The following is a 12,448-nucleotide window of genomic DNA, read 5'->3' on the forward strand; positions in this document are numbered from 1 at the left end:
TTGCTCTGATACCAACTGTGGTGACCCGGCATACCACTGCATGGTGTAGTATGCAAGTCTGATATAACACCAATGAAACACCGTTCCACTAGTATTATATCGCTCAGAGTGGTACAACAGAAACATATGCGGGTCCAAGGCATGTCTATAGAATTACAACATTGACTCTATTACATAGGATCATCATAGCCTCCTACTTTACAATGAGGTAAAGCTGCAAATAAACTCTAGAAGAACGACTCGTAGTCTAGTCTTATCACGAACTCTATTTGTAGAGTATTTAACTAGCTATAGAGGCTAAGAATAGATTCTAGCTAAGTAGGAGCTAGGTTTAGGAAGCTAGTTCCCTTCTATGGCTATACTAGGTTTTCTCCTTGTTGGATGTGGTATCTGACTCCTCTGACAGGGTCCTGTCTCTTGAAGTAGTGTTGACTCCTCGGCCTTCGAGTTGCACTGTAGATCCTCCTTCGATGCCTCCATACCTAAGCAGGGGATTTAAGAGTGGGATGAATACGAGCGTACTCAACAAGTTCATTATAGGAAAGAGGTGTTTAATGCACTGGCTAAGGCATTAGACCAGAAAGTCTAATACTAATGCAGGTTTTCATAATCATTTCTTCAAAAGGTTGCTTTTATTCAGAAGAACTATGTCCGTCAGCCTTCACCGGTTTACTAGAACTTCATGGAGCTCCTTTCCGGCCGCGTTCGCAGTTCCATATCCCGGAACAGGGAGTGACAGGTCACGATTCATTACACTCTGCAGAGGTGTGTTGCTTTACCCATAAGAGATCTTAACCTTGGTGCCAACCGGGCATATTCCCCGTCCACACTTCCTATGGTGTGAGGCCCGATATAAGGTCTAGCCAATCATGTTCCTCGGCTACCTCGAACACCCACCCGTTGTTGCAATCTCCGACCCTGGGTCCACGCCGGTCCCATTATTCCCATATTAGGGTGGACCCCGACCACGACGAAAATGCAGGGCTCTACCATACATTCCTACGCCGGCAGTTGCAACCCATCATAGAACTCATTACCGTGGGGACTTCTACGGGTTCCCCCTGCATCTTGTCTCTCGAGATCAAGTGCACCCAGTAATGAGAATCCGTTGGTGAACGAGAGGTGGAAACACTTTTGACTACTCCGTCCCACTCCCGATCTTATGGTTAACACGGGTATTACGGCACAAGAATCACTGGACGACATTTGTTGTTTAATCCTAGATGGATATAAACCCTTGCAATGGAACCTCCACCATATCAACACAATCCATGGTTCCATTGCCCACCACATAGTCATATTCATAGTTATGAAAATAGTGGTTTTGGTTTTTATGCAATAGTGATAAACATAGTACTTTGCAAGTAATTTGATAAAAATACTCAAATGGCATGAGCAAGTGATGAACCTGCCTTTCTTGACTGCAAGATTATGCAGGCAAGGTCTTCGATACGCAATAACTCCAAATTCTGAAATAGCATCATCGTCCGGTAAGGACGATGTTTAAAAGATTGGCAAGGATGCAATAATGCATAAGTATGAGATGCAATCGCTCTAAGCGTGACCTAACCTCGATGATTTAGGATCAGTGAGTTGTAATGATTGGTTTAGGGGTGTGTTGCACTTTTAGAGTGATTCACAAACAAGGTTCTTATTCAGGTGTGGTTACTTGGTATCATAAACATGTGCCGCAATATATCATAACAATAGCATTAATAGCACACAACAATAAGATTTGGTGTAATCCTAACATGTAATGAATAGTGGTTGGTTTTAGCACTATATGTCATGGTTAATGATTGATTATTATCAACTTCAAAAGAATAACTTTTGAAGAACATGTTCTTAAATAAAGAACAAGTATAATAATCAGGGTTGTGGAGTTCTATGGTTTATTATGGGTTCCAACTAGTTTCTAGGGTAAGGAGTAGATGGATCCTAAAGATGTTTGATTCATCAACCACTAGGGCTTGTATGGTTTTAGTAAAGCATGAGTATATTAAGCAATTAATAGTATATGATTGCTATCAGGGTTGGTATGTCTGATTGGTGATAATTAGTTAGGGTTTATAGGTCCTATAAAACAGGGTTGCTGGCTACTCTTAGTTTTCTTCAAAAGAATAACTTTTGAAGAACATACTTCTTAAGTAATAAGAAGTATTACAATTAAGGTTGAGGTTGCCTAGGGTTTGCTATTGGATCCACTAAGTAAGAAATGATTGGCTCCTAAATAGGATGGTTCATAATTATGAAGTACTTGTAGGGTTTAGTGGATTATGGTTATGTAATGATAATTATTGGGTATAGATGCTATTGGAGTTCATCACAATTGTGTGATGCTAATTAAGGATGAGTAAGGATGATGGCTTTGGGTAATAGGATCTAGGTTTTACACTTGGGTGACCCTACTTGATTATTTAGGTTTGATGAAGGTGAACAAATGGGATACTCATATATTAGTGATAGATCTTCTACATTTTATGTGGCCAAGACAAGTATTTAGTTGTTACTATGGTTCTATGACTTGGAAGTAGGTACCATGATCACATGTTCTAACCTAGGGTTTTAGGTTTAGGACAATTTAGGGTTCACATGTACTAATGGAACTAGGGTCTAAATGGCATTAGGGTTTTAGGATTACACATGAAATGATGAGTTCCTAGTTTTCTACCATATGGAACTAGGGTTGCATAATTACTATTTAGTTCATAAGTTAATAACTTCATTAATAAAGTTGAAGTTATTAATAACTTCAAAATAAAATAATATTCAATTTGGCTTTTTATTATTTTTAAATAATTTACTAATTAGTGTAATTATTAATTAGGGTTTAAATTTCCACTAATAGAAATTGAATAGGATAACAAATAAAGAAAATGAGTTTTCATGTTTTCTTTATTTGCTTATTGGTTTTCATTATTTTATAAATATTTACTTAATTTCTGAATTTTAATTGTATTTAGAATTAAAATTAAAGGCTTAAATAACAAGTATTAAATAATTGAATTTTTATTAAAAATAAAAATTTCATTTTATATTTTTATTGGATAGAGTTTATTTTTAGGAACATTTTAATATCTTTTATTTGTTTGTCTGAGCTATTATGAATTTTCTAGATTTATTTGAATTTGCAGAGATTTTTGGATTTGAATTAAAACGGAAAATACTAAACACACCCGGCCAGGGTACACCCACAGTCAATGACTGGTGGGGTCCTAGCCACGTCACTTGCCACGTGGTCATTGACTGAAGTCAAAATCGAAAAACACGGCGGGGTTTCTCTGCCGGCGGGATGTCGGCGACGGCGCCGCCGTTCCCGAGCATAAGCGGACGCGCCGATGGTTTGGTTAGGTTCAGGATGGCGTGGCGATCATTTTGAGGGTGGCGCCGCTACATATTGGTCGCCGGAGTTTGCTCGCCGGCGATGTCGCGCGGCGATGCTCACATGCGTGCGTAGCGACAGCGATAGGAGGCGTGCGCGACGGAACTATGGGGTCCTAGAGAAGCAGGGGCTCACCATGATCACGAAGAAGGTGACGACGAGGTCGAAGGTGGTCGGACGGCGGCTCCATGGTCGACGGAGACCGTGACCGGGAGTGAAGAAGAGGAGCTTGGTGGGGTTGATTTAGGTCGCTCCGTCTCGATTCCTCGGGCAGGTGAAGCAAGTCGAGCATGGCGATGCGAATGGCGTCCTCAGCGTGGCCCGGGGATGCCCCAATCGACGGCAGTGAGAAATGGCCGGAGGTGCTAGGGTTTCAATTTGGGGAAAATTGGAGCAGAGAAGAAGAGAAATTGGAAGCTAGGGTTTCGATCCGGGATTTATACGGCGCTCTCTCGGTCGTCGGTGGTCGAGGAAGTCCACTTCGGCGGCCGGGACGTGGCTCGCCGGCGTCGCGCTGTCGTCCATGCGACGGGAGAAGGAGACGAAGAGGAGTTCATCATCCTCACTCTTATCCGTGGCGAAACGGTAAGCGGGCTGGTTCTTGCGGTGGGCTGGGCTGTGTATTGGGCTGAGGCAGTTGGGTTGCTGGTGGGCTGCCACGGCCAGGTAAGCCTGTTAAGTCACTTTCTCCCCTTTTTCCTTTTCTGTTTTATTTTTCTGTTTTGTATTTGCCCAATTAAATCCATTTTTGAATTCTGTTATCTTTGCAGGTGTTTTAATTATGTTATTTCAAGGAAGATGTAGTGCAATGAATATTTTATCATGCTCCGAATTGAAGAAAGTATTCTACATTTGATTAAATTGCATACATGTGGCTTATTTAAAATAGCAATTATACATGAGTTTATATTCTCATTTTACTTTCCTTTTTCTTATGAATCAAATCCTTTGGAATGATTAGAGTCAATACTTTGAACTCAAAGTATTTCATAGCTTGTTATTAGTGCTTGGTTTCTATTTGAGGAATTTGTCACTTGCACATAATTTTATGTGAGACTTGCTTGTTAAGGTTTTGTAGGTTTTATTATAACCATCTTTCAAAGGTGGTACTAGGGTTAGATTTAATAACACCTTGAATGACCTGGAGTAGACATGATTCTCATCATGGTTGGGTCTGGGTGATAATGATAAGTGGTTGATCAACACCTATGGGTCTTAATAATAGAACTTAGCACTAGGTTAATCTTAGGTTCATAATTGAAACATAAGATGTAGTTTGTGAGCACTTTCTAGGGTTCTAATGAGGTTCACCTAATGGCATGTGGTTTGGAACTCAAGTGTGCACTAGGTTTATATTTGTGGTCACTCCAATGATTCACCAACTAGGTTTTATCCTCCCTATCCATTATGAGGTGGTTACTTGCTTAATATTTCATGTGCTTCTCTAATTACTAAGGATTTGAGAATTGGTTTTATCTTTTACCATTTAACTTCTTTTATTATCCTCAATTAATCATTGAAGTAACTACATTGGTTATAGTTCTTTTTATAGTTAACTTTGGTCATATGGATGGATGGTTTCTCACCATATTAAGTATGGAGTTTTACTCTAAAGTTTTCTTAGGTTCTTTAATTTATGAAATATAGATATGGTAGGATTCTACTTATGATCACCAAGTGGTTCACAAGTTAAGGTTAGGATATAAGCCTAGATTTGATTACTAGTGAACTCCCTATAATTTCATGTGGTGAATTATATCTGCTTATCCTATTAGGATTTAACTTATCCTCACATTCCTCAAGAGCATGATCATGGATTAGGCATGATCAACTTGTTCTTAATATCCCTACCTCAAGTTCTTAGGGTTTATGATCATCACTCAATTTATAATGATCAAGGTTTGGCTTCCTAAGTTATCTCTCAAGAATTAGGTTTCTCACTCCCAAGATTGAGTGTTGTCTTGATCAACTAAGTATAGCACTACTAATTTACCTTCTTGAATGGGACTACTATGGTTGCCTCTTAAGTTTATATCCCAGGAGAATGCCTGAGATATTATGTTAGGGTTCTACTTAAACAATGTTGATATCATCATCTGGGTATATGGATAGTTCTCTCCCTCACATTCAAGTGTTGGCTTAACTTTCTTGAGTGTAACACCTTAGCTTGAGTTCTCTCTCATAGGAATAGTTATCCTAAAGTTTATGGTGTATTCACCATATCTCAATAGATATCAAGTCTAAAACTCCACTTGGCTATCTTGGTTGAATTAATCTCCTCCTTACTTTATCAATTCATGGATATGTTATTATTCCATGTGATATTAGGTTATCTCACCACTCCAAGAGGAAATAATTTGCAACTTAATACTTTGGTTCAATGATTGTCCTTTATTCTTAAATAGGTAAAGCTTAGATTGGTATGAGTGGTCTCTATCTCATATGGGGAAGGATTTGAACACTAACCTAAGTTTAGGCTCCATAGAGAATGATGTGATCATCAATATCTATGTTTAACATAATTGGGTTCTCTCTCTTTAGGGATGGTCTTGAATAATATCCTAGGGTTTCTCTTAAAGGTGATGGTTTGAATACATGGATGTATATCCAAGGTTCAATTCAAGGTTTATCATTGATCCTCTAATAAGTAACATATAACTCTCACTTTTCTAGGTTTGATGTATATTAATATGTAGTAGAGAGGAATATATATTTCTAGAGTTTAATCTCCTTGTCTTGTTTCCAAGAATGAAGTGGAATGGATACCATGATGTTCATGGTAGGATCAAGGATTAGTTTAAGACATGGAAAAGATAAGGTAAGAATAGTTTCTCCATTTTTTTTGTTACTTGATTTGTAATTGAATAGGTGTTCATATGTTATGACAAGGATTACCATATTTTAATCTTTTATAAGATCAAGCAATTGATCATTGAGTAAAGTGTTGTTGTGTTGATTATTAGTTCCATTTGATCTAACCCCTTAGATCAAATCATCTCTACCCAAAACAATGTTTTAACAAAGTCACATTGAGGTTTATAGTGCTTGACTTGATGAGCTACTTCAATTCCACCAAGGTCAAGTGAAACTTCAGCTACTGTGACTGTTTTACTTTAAAGCGCGAAAATTCCCCAGATTTTCTATGCATGAATGCAATGCACACATCTGTTTCCTCTATTTTTGTAACCCCATTACCTGGGATATTACAGAATATTATTGATACAGTCTTCACAGGAAACCCGTCTTCGACATGGACTGCCATTGCTTATGGCTTGGAACTATTGAAGAAGGGCTTGATTTGGCGCATTGGCAATGGTCAATCAGTCAGGATATGGCGGGACAACTGGATCCCAAGGGATTACACACTTAAAGTAATTGGCTCGCGTGATAAATCAAGGCTGAATAGGGTGTCGAGCTTGATCGATGTGCATGGGACTTGGAAGGAGGAATTGGTAAGGAGGACGTTTCCACCAATTGATGCTGACATTATCATGAAGATAAAAACGTCTCCAAGACGTGAAGCTGATTTTATTGCATGGCAACATGAGAAGAATGGGGTTTTCACGGTCCGTAGCGCCTATAAATTAGGTCTATCACTTATGCTACAAGAGAATGGTTATGTGGCGTCAAGTAATGCTCCTGTCAATAATAAGGAGATTTGGAAAACAATTTGGAAATGCCAAGTCCCTGAGATAGTACGGATATTTGGTTGGAGAGCTGCCCAGAATTCTCTAGCGACTGAGATGAATAAACATAGGAGGAATATGCCGGTAACTGGTATTTGTTCAATATGTGGACTGGAGCAAGAAGATACAACTCATGTGTTTTTTAGATGCCCGCATGCAATAGCGTTCTGGCAATCTATGAGTGAAGTATGGAGGATCCCAGGGATAGATAATCTACCTGGGCCACGGGAGATTTGGTTTGAGGAGTTGCTTCTGTCGCTTTCGAAGGAAGCTTGTGTCAAAGTACTGATGATATGTTGGAGAATATGGTTTGTGCGAAATGAGATAACGCACAATAAGCCAATGCCATCGGTGGAGGGGTCCAGGCGGTTCATATGCAGCTACGTAGCATCACTTATGAACGTGGGCTTCGATTCCACTGAGGAGATCGTAAAAGGGAAGAGGTCAGTCGATCTGCCAGTGGCTGTAGCACACCCGAGTAAATATGTTGTTGCCCCTAGTACACCATGGAAGAGACCGAGCGAAGGATTTCTCAAACTGAATGTTGATGGCTCGTTTATGGCTGCGGATGGAACTGCAGGAGCTGGCATGATTTTGCGATCACATGATGGAGAAATTATCTTCTCTGCGTGTAGATCGTTGTTGCAATGCAGTTCAGCGCTAGAGTCGGAGGTATGCGCACTTATGGAAGGTATTGCTCTGGCACAGGAGCACAACCAACAACATTTCATCATCGAGTCTGATAGTGCTGAAGTAGTGCAGATGCTAAAGAATAATGCACGAGACTTGTCACCTTTGGGTCATCTGGTGGCTGAAGTAAAGACCCTAATGAGTTCAGGCCAGATCGTGGGCATTAGTAAAATACCTCGTAGTCAAAATATAGCAAGTCATTTGTTAGCTGGTTTTAGTAGAAGCAATGACCGTACTGAGGTATGGTTAGGGTCAGGGCCAGAGTCTATTCTGGGCTCCCTTCTAAGGGATTGTAACACACCTATATATAATTAATACAATTCTTTTACCCCCGCAAAAAAAGTATCTCTACTACTTATAAAGGCACAAACTTGTGTAGGAAAATAAAATCTGAACCGTCCATCCAAGTTGATCTAACGATCTAAATTCACCCGTTCTCCCCACCCAAAATTCATGTTACCTTCCATCTGACGGACGGTCAACGCCCACGCCAAAGCCCCGCGCGATCTCGCCACGCCTGGATCGCCAACACCCACGCCCGACTTCCGCAATTACAGCGATGCTGCTGCGCCTCAGTCGCATTCGCCGCCGTGTGCCCACGATCGCGCCGCCGCTCTTCTCAGGCGTCGCCCGGGACGATCCTGCCAGCAAGAGGTGCGCGAGGATTCACTGATGACGACCACGTTGACTGTCGCCGCGCTCGACGTCCACTCCGCGGGCATCAGCGTCTCCTTCCCCAATTCAGCCGACGCTCCTCCGCCATCTCGATCTCCATCAATTCTGAGCCACGGTCCAGTTCATTGCTATTGCATGATTCCGTTGATGTTCTCTTTGTTTCCCATGCACCAATTCAATCTTCTGTCACTGTAGCATCGCGGCTAGGATACTTCATCGTACTTGTGTGATCCACGCCCTACTCCTGTGGCGGGATCTGGCCGCAGCCTGGACGCCTCCACGATCGATGACTGCATGAGAGATGCTGCCAGCGTTCGCCTCCGTGAGGACCGCAATGGTGACACCTACATAAAGCTCGGCCAACACATCACGCAGCTGGTACGGAATTCAACCGTCTGTATCGACAGTTGATACGTTTGCAGGTTCAATTTGTCTGTTAGATCATGTAATTTTCTTAGCAGCTACTTGTTCTAAGGGTATGTGGCGTGTTAGAGGAATACGTCCAACTATGAGGGATGCTGACGAGATGCCCAGTCCGCTGGGATGTTAAGGTTCCTTTAGAAGAAAAGACTGCAGTTTTGCTCGAGTCCACTTGTCTTGTATTTGAACTTCTAAATTATGACAACAAAGTTCAGAATTTTTTTTCAGATTTATCCAGATTGTTGTTTCCCTTTCACCTTTTTACCACGTCTTGACTTACAGGTTTTTTTTTCGAGAATGTCTTGACTTACAGGTTCAACATGACCACTTAGCATATACTTCTGTAAGAGAAAACGCCACTGGGGATTTATCAGTGAATGCTCTTCATTATATCTTCTCTACATTTGACTACAGGTACAATCAGTAAATGTGAGCAACATTCTTTTGTTTATTGTACCTTGTTTCCTTTTTTCTTAACATGCCAATAGCTAGGTCGAACATGATGTTCATGTTTCTATCTTGTTTCATTTACATGTCTCCCGTGTAAGCTTGGCATAATAGTTCAATTTGAGAAATTATAAGCCAGCAATTTTATCTTGAGTTCCCTTATTATGGTTAGGAGAGTGCTCATGTTCGATGCTTGCAATTAAATAATAAGGACATGTTTGATGTTTTCCAGATGCATGTAGCAGTTCCATGGTCCTGCTCCGCTTCTCGCTCGGTGGTTTAATCTTGAGTTCCTCATGTGGTTCTCACATGAGATAGGATGATCTTCCCTGAACTTGAAGTCTCAGAACCTATTCATCAGCTAAATCTCTCACATAGGATGAGATTCGCACTTTGATGCTGATGCGGCAATAGTGAGAGTGCGAGAGTATTACTGGAGCAAGTAAGTCCTTCAATTATATGATGCCTATATTATTTGTCAAATATTATGCAATATGCGTTTTTTCTGAAATTTTGCGATATTTTTTTTCCAAAATTGGATATGTTAACCTTAGACGATATTACTGTTAAATTTTGTGTCGTACCAAATTGAGTTATGCTAATCAAAAAATATTTTGTTCATTGCAGATATCATGCCTGCCCAAGTACAAGGAAAACGAAGCTCAAGATTGAAAAGAACGCTGCTGCCGGGAGCTGTAAGATATTTTTAACAAAAGATAAAGACATGAATCATGTGAAGAAAAATATTTGTCTATGCCTGATTTTGAACGATTTTTTCTTAAAAATCATCTAAATCTGTGTTCTTTATGCAAATAATTTCCTTTAGGTTATTGTTATATTGAAACTTCATTCGAATCTCAAATTTAACATAACCTCACGAAAGTAGCATCATTATATCTTGCAAATGTTTGGCTTCACGATTACTGACTGGCGTACCTAGACTTATTTAGCCCAGAAACTGGGCAGGAATTTCAGACGGCTGAAATTTGAACTGTTTCATGTTCTGATTTTTATTTTCGGATAGCCATTGCAAGGCTCCAGTTATTGCAGGTGGTCTCTGGCTATGCATTAGAGGTTGCCGCATATGTTTAGATGACCATGCATTACTTTTGCTCATAACAATCTCTTGTTATCTTATAGTTTTTCTAGGAAGGGCCAATGCAGAAATATCTCCAATCTGCTTTCCCTTTGAAAAAATTGGGATAAATGTATTATAAACAGTAGCTTCTATTTTTTTTTTTCTTTTCACTATGTTTAATTCAAAAATCATTGACGGATACGTGCATTGCACGTGCCTGATTACTAGTATATGTAAATAACTAAGCTGTGTCATTCCTTATTCTTGTCAAAACTCAAGCTCGATCTAGCCGCCATCATTGATGCTGTGCACGTACAGGTAAGATCCGCCATGTCTGCATAAGTAGCCGGTCACACTCACGTTCACCTACACTCACGTTCACCAGGCCAATTTGGACCGTTCGATGCTAACACACAGTCATCGCATCAGCAACCGACCACCTAATCAAACGATTAATTGGAGCTTTCCGGATGAGCAGTACCGGGAGGTTGGTCGCAGTTAAGGGGAGAGAGAATAATGTTTTCCTTGATCTACCTGTCACGCGAGCGATGGAACGATGATGGCTGCGTTGAAGCGGGTCAATTCATCGGCTAATCGTCGACTGACCGGTTGCTGATAGACGGTGCAGCTTGGCAGCTCCGTCGACATAATTAAAAAGAAGACTTCCCTATGCCGTCATGGGACTGATGTTCCCCGACATCCACTGGTAGCAGTAGCACACCATCAAGATCTTGCAGACCCGTCCATTGCATCCATCGGTAGCACACCAACAAGATCTTGCAGACCCGTCCATTGCATCCATCGGTAGCACACCATCAAGATCATGACACAACTGCTGGTTGCGGTGTTTGTGAACTTGGGTTCTAGGAAGCCTGTTATTATATTAAAAAAAACTAGCAGTGTGGTTGTCGCAAATGCGACGGCACCATCTATAGCATGTTATCTATAAAAAAGATCTAAGATATAATTGACTGATCGAAACAAAACAAAAATCTCACGAGGACAAAACTGTTAGATGTATATATATGTATATTGTAGTTTCCCCATATGTTAGGGGGCTTTCTGCATATGTGCACTTGTACATGTACTATATATTGTGGTCTTTGGCCCCTGGTAATACAACAAGCATATTGTCCTAACATGGTATCAGAGCAAATTTTGATCCTATTTTTATTCTAGTCTGCGCGTGGTGCGTCTTGGCTTGTTCCGCCCCCGCGCCTCTTCTTCGCCGGCTGCTGCCGCCTGCCGTCTCCCCCACCGGCCGCCGCCCCATCCCTCCCGCCGGCCGCTGCCCCGCCTCTCCCCCGCTGGTGCCTCTCCACCGCCGGCCCCCACCTCTCCCGCCGCCGCCCGCCCGTCCCGCTCTCCTCCGCCGGTTCTTTGCCGCGGCGCCGTTTCTCTCTGCCGCCGGGCGCCGCCCCTCCGCCGCCGCCGCCAGCCGCCGTCTGCCGGAGTAGGGAATACCAGCCGCCGTCTGCCGCTCGTCCCGTGCCTCCCGCCGCCCTCTGCCGCCCGTCCAGGCCCATCCCGCGCCTCCCGCTGCGCGTCTCTGCCACCGGCCGCCTCACGCGCCGGCTCTTTCCGTTCTGAGTTGATTTCGATCTACAAAAAAAAAGCGAGAAAAAAAGAGCTATGTCTTCCTCGGGCTATGTTGCGATCCCTCGCTGCCCGGTGATCTTCGATGACGCGAATTACCCTGATTTCGCTGCCTTTATGCGCGTCCACATGCGCGGTCTTCGTCTTTGGGGTGTGCTTTCTGGCGAGGTCTCCTGTCCGCCACGCCCTGTTCCTCCTACGGTGCCTGTTGCACCGCCACCGGTTGCCCTTGCCCCTGCTGCTACTCAGGCGGATAAGGATGCACCCAAGAGTGCTGATGACACTGCTCTGGCTGATTATGACCGGCAGGTCCAGGACCATTCTACTGTTGTTGCGACTTACCGACTGGATCTGACTGATTACACTCAGTGGATTTATGAGGATGCTCGTGCTGCTGCTGTTCTCACCTCCAGTGTTCTGCCTCAGTATGCTGCTGAGTTTATGGGTCTTCCCACCGTTGCTGCTCAGTGGGTT

The 12,448-nt window shown here is 42.2% G+C and overlaps 1 long non-coding RNA gene across 1 annotated transcript; it reads left to right on the top strand.

Moving 5' to 3' along the window:
* Positions 1–8,249: 8,249 nt before the first annotated feature.
* On the top strand, positions 8,250–10,092 carry LOC127325004 (uncharacterized). Its single transcript, XR_007867203.2, has 3 exons — positions 8,250–9,267; positions 9,533–9,742; positions 9,928–10,092. It is a non-coding gene; the product is annotated as an uncharacterized lncRNA (long non-coding RNA).
* Positions 10,093–12,448: the final 2,356 nt, after the last annotated feature.

The sequence above is a fragment of the Lolium perenne genome, chromosome 1 (genome assembly GCF_019359855.2).
Source record: "Lolium perenne isolate Kyuss_39 chromosome 1, Kyuss_2.0, whole genome shotgun sequence".
NCBI classification, from domain to species: Eukaryota; Viridiplantae; Streptophyta; class Magnoliopsida; order Poales; family Poaceae; genus Lolium; species Lolium perenne.